General features: G+C 51.6%; 1 non-coding gene across 1 annotated transcript; it reads left to right on the top strand.

Moving 5' to 3' along the window:
- The first annotated feature begins 2788 nt into the window (after nucleotides 1-2788).
- Nucleotides 2789-2873, top strand: LOC114010522 (small nucleolar RNA SNORD45). Its single transcript, XR_003551958.1, has one exon. It is a non-coding gene; the product is annotated as a small nucleolar RNA SNORD45 (small nucleolar RNA).
- Nucleotides 2874-8210: the final 5337 nt, after the last annotated feature.

Raw genomic sequence — 8210 nt, 5'->3', positions numbered from 1 at the left:
CCGCTGAGCGCCGCCGGGCCGCGGCCGCGCCGGGGCAGGTGAGCGGGGGCCGGGGCGCCGAGCGGCGGGGCGCGGGGGAGAGCGCCGGGGGGGCGGCGGGGCCCGGGCCGGGGCGGGGAGTGGGGCCGGAGCCGCGCTGGGGGGCGCGGGGCTGCGCGGGGGGCCGGAGGCTGCGCTGCTGGGGGGCGGCCGCGCTGTGCCGGGAGCGCCGGGCGGTGCCGGCTGCCGGCACTGGGCTGCGGCCGCGCTGCCCGGGCCGTGCCGGGGGCTGGCGGCGCTGCGGGCCGGAGCGGCGGGGCCCGGGCTGCCGGCGCGGCGCGGGGGGCGCTTTGCTGCGGGGGGCGAGCCCGGCGGGGGGTGCGGGGGGCGCAGGGGAGGCGAGCGGACCCGGCGGGGTGGGGGGTGGGGGTGTCTCCTGCCCGCCGGCCGCCTCGGGGGGCGGCACGGGGGACTCCAGCCGCCCGCGAGCCGGGTGCGGGAGCCCCGGAGGGTCCGGGGGCTGAGGGGGGGGAGTCGGGGAAGCAGGAGGCCGCCCCCCGGGCGCCGGCGCCTCCCCAGCTCGCCAGACCCCCGAGCCTGCCGCGGCCCCGCTCGCCCCGCGCCGCTGCCCCCCGCTGCAGCACCTCCCCCGCAGCCGGGCCCCAGCCCCGGGTGCCCCCGGCGCTGCCGTGGCGGCGGCCAGCCGGCCCCCCCGCTGCCGCTCGGGAAGGGCCTGCGGCAGGAGCGGCTCCGGGCGGGGCCGAGCGGCGCCGGTCACGGCCCCCTGCGCTTCTGTCCCTCTGCCGGGGGCCGCGCCGCCTCGGGCTGGCGGGGGTTGTCCCTGCCCGGCCTCGCCCCCCGCGGCGCGGGTGCGGGAGGGGAGCGGGGGCACGGCCCGGTGTGGGCAGGAGCCGGGCCGGCCGGGGCGAGGCGAAGGAGAAGGAACCCGAGGGCAGGCGGGCAGCAGCTGCCTCCTGCTGCGGGCACAGAGGGCCTGGCCCTGCGGTGGGGGGGGCCCAGCCCCGCAGCAGCCGGGTGCCAGCGTGCACAGCGGGGTCCGTGTGTCACCCGCGGGGTCCGTGTGTCACCCACAGCCTGGGGCGGCCCCCGGTGCGCGAGGGAGCGACGCGCCGTGTCCGGGAGGCCGCGTCTTGCGAGGAAGAGCTGTGAGACACCCGGGGGTTACCGGGGGTGGGGGAGCCGAGCGGCCGGCGTTCTGCGGGAGGGAGGGAGGGAGGGAGGGAGGGGAGAGGGGGAAAGGCGCGTCTGAACTGGCACATTTTCGCAGCGGTACCAAAGCGAGAGCTGTGGTGAGTCCTGGTCCGTGGGACCCTGTCTCCCCTCTTGTGTGCCCCAGGCGCCCCCTGCCCCTCCTCTGCCCCCCCTCCCCTTCCCTGTGCCGCTGTGATTTTGTGGGTGGGTGGGTGGGGGGTGACCCGGGCTGGAGCGAAGCTGCTCTTACCGCTCCCCCTCCTCCACTGGACAGGGGGGACAGAATATAACAAAAAGCTCACGAGTGCGCACAAGGATGGGGAGGTCACTCCGCCATTACCTCGGTGGGCGAAACAGACTGAACCTGGGGAAATCAGCGCGATTGATTAGCAGTCAAGTCAGAGCAGGAGAACGTGCCGGAAAAGCAAATCTTCAGAACACCTTCCCTCCAGCCCCCATTTCTACGGGACTTTACTGCCGATTTCCCTGTCTCGTCCCCGCAGGGGGATGGGGAACGGCAGCTGCGGTCAGTTGATCACACAGTTGTTTCTTCTTCTTTCTCCTCCTTTTCCTCCTCCTCCCCAAACCTTGCCATACAAACCCATCGTGTTTTGATTCCCTGTAGCTCTCCATCCTATTCTTCTGTCCTGCTCCCTCTTCCCTTCTGTCTTTCTCTCTCATTCTGCTGCTCCCTTCTCTTTTACTCTCTCTGCTTGTGTCCCACTCCCTCTCATTCTCCCCTTTTCTTCATTCTCCACCTCTGTCCTGCAGCCCAGGGCTGGTTTTCCCTTTACATCTCTGTCCTCATCTGTATCCATCTCTTTTTAGGTTTTCTTCTTCTCTTCCCCCCCCCGGCCCCCCCCTAACATCTCTGGTCTGTTCCCTGACGTTCTTTTCCTCCTTGCACCTGTAAGTGCCACTCGGGGTCCAGGGAGTTGTCTGGAGGCGGGGAGCACCTCAGGAAAGTCTGTGTCCAAAGAGGCACTTACTACTGTGGAATTCCTGACTCCCCCCCAGGCATGGGAATCTCCCAAGCCAACACCACAACTGACCTTTTCTTGGTGTTTTTTAAAGGTGATGCCATGAAAGGATGGGGTAAGAAAACCTGATGCCCTAAGCGTGTCATTTCCAGAGAAACATGTTGCTTATACGCCTTCATCTGGGAGGAGGACAGGTGAGTACATTGTGTTGACTTGTTTCAGCACAGCTGTGCTTTTATTAAGAGGAATGACCTTCTTTTTCTTGTTAAGAGTTAGGGGTTGCTTTTTCTGAGAATTCTGCCCGTCTATTCAACAATCGCTGATGTGTTGCATGCTTTTCCCTCGAGGAAAAGGACCCTGTCTCAGTCGTATTTATTCACCATTGCTCGCTCTGTTGTAGAAAAAATTTCTCACCATAAGGCTCCAGCCCTTCCAAACGGCAGCTTGGTGGTCTGCATAATGTATCTGTAGTCGCGTCTCAAGGAATGCGTTAACGGTGTTAAGAATTATAAATTTGTAAAAAATTAAAAAGTAAAAAATTAAAAGCTTCCTGCCATAGGAAGGCGGTGTGTTGGGTTTGAAACCTTTGGGTAGGACAGAAGGAGGTTGCCACCCTGGGTCAGTGGTGAGTGCTGGCATGTATCGTCTGATCTAGAGCTGATGTCTGTCACCACTTTAGCTCTAGAATTACTCTGAGACGCAGGGAACTCCAGTTCCCTTCAGCTGCAGCCTTGGAGCTTTTCCAAGCAGTGGGATGAAATTCCTGTCACAAGCTGTAACCCAGCTTAAGGAGAAGGGGGCACAGTTTGAGTTTTCTTCCATGTAGGCATCTGGGAGGTACAGTTCTGAGCTTGATACTGCTACTAGGAGATGCTTTCAAGTGAACTGAGTGTGGCTCTGGCGACCCAAAGCTGGACAGGGTTGGCAAATGCTGATGTAGAGTTTTGGTGGTAAACTTGACCAGCCTGTCTTAACGAGCAGGCATGTTCTTTGTTTGCAAGCACTGTTTAGTCCCGCCTAGGCATCCCGCAAGTTTGAAGGGCTGTGGTCACATCATCCCTTGGTCACACACAATGAACAGTTGCCTGTGCTTTTTAAGGAGCATGCTTGGTTATATTTTCTCTGTTTGGCTTTGCATTTGGGAAATAATGTAACAGTTACAGCTCAACTGAAGGAGCACGATACCTGACGTGGCAGAGAAGGAGGTGTGTTTTACTAATTTTTTGGTGTGCATCAGTTTGACCCCAAAATGACATTGTGTCAAAGCTTGTGGCCAGGTTCCGCTGTAGATGTTGTCTTGGGGTATGAGTGGCTCCAGGTGTGCTTTAGGAGAGCTCTGTTGGTGTAGATGTGCTGAGCAATTGCTCTGCTGTGTGTGCAGCTGTTCTGGTTTGGCTTGCAGGTGTGAGCATGCAAAAGAAAACTCGCAAGTGTGGTCAGCCTTGCTGTAAAGTCAGAACGGTTTCTACTGCTGAGAGCCTCCTGAACATTTCAGGCTGGCCAAGCGTTGTGCCCCGGTGTTTCTGAAAGTCCACAGCTCTGCAGTTCTCTAGGAGGGTGATGCCAAAACGGCACAGAGTAACTGCTCAGAGATGAATTTTGTCTTTAAGCAGCAAAGGTATTTATTTTGTGCAATGCTGGGGAGCTAGCCGGTTCGCACCAGACAAACTAGCCCCAAAGTTTTCAGTGAAAAGTCAGGTAATTTATACAGTTTTCACGAGAGGTTACAACATCTTTACATACATATTCATTTGATTTTGACATCTAATCATCATATTCATAATAGATGGGGTTTAGGCGGAGCTTGAGGTGGAGTCTTCTAGAATTGTCTTTTGGGGAGACTTTTGGGTGGTCGTTCCGTTCTTTGGCTGGAGCTTGCAAAGCCTCCTGACTCATGGCCTTCTCATCTCCTTCAAATGCCCACCTTAACTTTATTTATGACTGCTAGATTGCTCAGAGTACATTTCTGCTGTCTCTTACTTCAGTAGCATCAGCGGAACAGAACAGGCCGTGCCGTCTCTGTTATATCTCAACACAAACAGAGCATCCCCCAGAGCATGGTACCAAACTCATCCCGAATAATCTTTCAAGACCTTGCTCTGTTTCATTCCCGCCTTTTCTTAGGACTTGGGAAGTCTTTTGTCAAGTTCTGAAGACAAAGGGTTTTGGTAGACATGCATCATTAATCACATTATTTGTGTTCTTCTGACTATGATACTTAGTTTATACCACAGACAGATGTTTAAGAGAGATAACAGGATCATTCCTTCCAACATGACTTAACATGGGATGTATTAAATAGTAGAATACTTGTGTTGCTTTGGGGGAATGGCCTGCAAAGGTGTCCCACCAGTGATGTTCTCCAACTTGTTCTGCATCGGCTAAAGATGGATTTTGTATTTTCAGAGTCACGTTTCTCCTGTCGAAGCATGTGTTGGGCCGTTCTGTTTATTTCTTGGACCAGTCTTTCTATGTTGGGGTGTCTAAGCATTGCTTTGAAGAGGCTAATGTTCATGCCTATTTGTAATTTAGGTATATCATGATACAGGGTATAATCAGTTCCAATTAACTGTCTGGTAGTTACAGGAACAACATAATCAAAGTCACAGCCTACAGTTCTAGTAAAATTACACATACAAAATTTAGTACCATTTGCCATTTCATGACAATTATCAATGTTCTTGTTACCAGAAGAAGTTGTAACACATGTGCATCCATTTCCTACATAAAATATTTGTGGCTGGGCTTTAATATGTGGAAACATTTCAAAAGCACGCATAGCCTTTTTGATATCTAAACACAGATCTTCATTCTCTTATTGCTGCGTTTTCACAGATGTATCCCAGTTGCTCCCTGGGGATATATACTTCCATGTTCATTGACTGCCACTTGCCTTTGGTCTGACCATAACTTGCCCAAACATTATGGCCTAGGGGTCTGACAGTGACTTTCTGGTGTATGGCTCCTAGTGTCGCAACGGGAAAGATTGCCTGTTCTTTTGCTGCACTAATTGGGAGCACATATGCTTCAGTTTGCTCCTGTTGTGGGTTGTAGGTGAAGTTTACTAGTTGTCACCAAGCCTGGTGATGTTTTTCAAACTGAGTGGTGAGGCTGGTTTTGCCTATTATTTCCCTTATTTCTTGAGATAGTATTCCTGATGTTCCTTCCCTTAACATTCCTGCGGCTACAGATTGTATCCACTGCTGAGTATTGGATAGCAAGTGCAACCTTTTTTGCTAATGCCCCCAGTCTGATGAGATTACTGCTGGAACCCCAAATCATGGTACTATTTCTTATAATAGTGCTTTGGTTACTGCTTTAGCTTTATTGGTTCAGCAAGGGTGTGTTTCTGGCCACCCTAAAAAGGCATCCGTCATGACCAGCAGGTATCAAGACCCCCCTTTTCTTGGGAGTTCTGAGAAATCAGTTTGTCACTGTTGCCCTGGATAATTTTCTTCTCCAATTGTCCCCATTTGACTCATGTTCTCCCTACAATTTTGTCAGTCTAAATATTTATACTATGAGTCAGTGCCCCAATGGGTCTTGTGATGTTCTTCCTTCCTGGGTGACCCTCTTATAACAGCGGGGGCCATTCCTCACATCAAGGTCTGGCATGGCACATGTTCCCACCACTCGGCACCTACTGGCTTGCAGCCAACAGCAGAATTCAAGATTCTTCTTGGTGGCAAACACAGAGGCCAACCCAGTCTTGCCCTTGACTACGGTAGGAGGCACTTGACCAACCTTATTCCTTGTACTTTGTTGTCAATGCAGAGTTTCATCTGCGCATCCCATAACAAGTCGCTGCCATGGCAAAACACACAGATTTACATTGGTAGTAGAACTACTACACAGTGCGTTTTATTTCAGTTTTTGTGCCAATATCCCCCACAGCCCTGCTGACCAAGGGATACTGTTTTACCCGAACTGGGCAGGCCCCCCTTTTCATTTCTGCTGTAACAGGTAAAGCATTTTTCGCCTTGCCTGGAGTTTACTCCCGGATATACCTGGTTAAAGATTTTGGTGAAATGGCATTCTGATTTTTTTTTCTTAATTTGTACTTCAGAGGTTTCACAATGCTTTTTCCTGGCGGCCAGTAGCTCCCACAACTGTAATAAATTCTTTTCTCGCTGAAGTTTAACACCAAATAAGTTGGTTTTGTATTCACTAAAAATCCCACCTCCTTTTTCTCTAGTCCCCAGCTTTAATTTAACCAGTGGATCCGCTAGGGCGGATTCCCCAGGCCTCTCAGTCTGGTTCTGATGCAGTCACCGGAACCCCCTGATGGTTCTTCAGCTTTGGGCAATCTGGCTGCCCGTGCCCACTTCCCTATGATGTGCCCACTGATCCGGGCCCGCAGGGCAGGGTTCGCTCTTTCACCTCTGCCAGGCATCCCTCCTCTGCCTCTGCCTCGTCTTCTCACCTTAGTCCCTCTGCCATTTTTCACTTTTCCCGAAGCCGCCGCCGTAGCTGTGACTACAGCACGACCCAGCTTTTCTTCTCTGACCTGCTGTGCACGTGCCGGGCTGCTTCTGTCAGCTTCTCTACATGGCGATTACCCAGTAACAATCAACCCTTTTTCTACTCCTGTTGGGTCATCCTGATAGTCTTTCACAACCGACTTCCAAGCATCTAAATCTCCCATCACAGATTCGCCTTTATTCCCTCCCGCCCTGCGACGAGCGAGGGGAAGCAAGCAGCCGACTCAATGTGAGTGATAAAGCAAGCTCCGATTTATTACGGCGCAATTATGGCATTTATACAATTCCAGTTAATTATGCCTACTAGTCATATGTTGATTGGCTAAGCCCTAAAGGTTACATTTTCATACGACCTCCTACTCGCGGTTTCTGCGGTTAACTTGTCACGTAGCTCGGCTCCGTGCTCTACGTGCCTTCCTCAAAGTTAGTTGCTACATCTTCTGCAAGCTCAGCATGACCTTTTCCTTATCTTCCTTGTCCATTGTCCATTAATTCAGTAATTTTTTCTCTGCGGCCTGGTCTGGTTCACTCCAAACTAATGTCAAGTGCTGTGTCACACAGTCCTTCCAAGGATCCGTGGCCGTTTTCTCTCATCCATTCTGCAACAATTCCCCCTTTTTCTTTTTGGACAAGGAAAGATTGGGTAACACGTTCAAACAATTTTTGAATACAAGAAAAAATACAAGGTAACAAAAGCAACAGTAAAACAATAAACAACAATACAGATAAACCCTGTTTTAACAAGTCTCTTAACCATCCATTTATGCCCAGAGAAGCAAACCACACATCTATGCCTGATGAACCTTCTTTAACTTGATGTATACGATCTAACTATTCCAGCTGTCGATGAATACTTTGTGAATGGTCAGAAAGATTAAAACAACACATACCTTCAAAGTCCTGACATCCATGTCCATTTGCCAAAAGCAAATAATCTATAGCAGCTCTATCCTGTAAAATTGCATGGCGTAAGCTGTCAACATCAGTGGCAAGTCCTGATAGAATGTCCGCAGTAGAATTAAATTGTTTCACTGCCCAACAAGCTAGAGTCTTTATTTTAGCCCAATTTGCAGCCGCTGCGCCACCGGGAAGGAAAAATGAAAGAGCTACAGTTCCAGCCACTGTGCCAAGATTTACATTATCATTACAATCTGGCTTTAAGTCATGAAGACTGCGTTTTGCTCTGCTCTCATTCGCTTGTCTTACCAAGTCACGCATGGCGGGTGCAAACATGGTTAGCTTGCCAATATAACAGGGTCCTCCCACGGGACGGAATGGTATGGCAGGCCATGCCCTGTCTCCACATATTAAAAAATATCCTTCTGGTAATAATTTCGCTGTAATATTTTCCACATCAAATTCACCAGCATGTTTTGAGGTGTTCCAATGGTTAGAATTCCCTGATACATTTTGATATCCTAAATAAAATTGGGTTACATTGTCACGGTGCATGATGCGTTTCCATATATTCCCAAACATGATAGCACCTGAGCCATTGATAGGTCTAAACGACGGTACATCTTTGGTACAATTGAGTATTTGACTAATATTCTCCAAA

Source organism: Falco peregrinus, chromosome 5 (assembly GCF_023634155.1).
Source record: "Falco peregrinus isolate bFalPer1 chromosome 5, bFalPer1.pri, whole genome shotgun sequence".
Lineage (NCBI taxonomy): Eukaryota > Metazoa > Chordata > Aves > Falconiformes > Falconidae > Falco > Falco peregrinus.
This window is presented reverse-complemented; position numbering and strand designations above follow the sequence as displayed.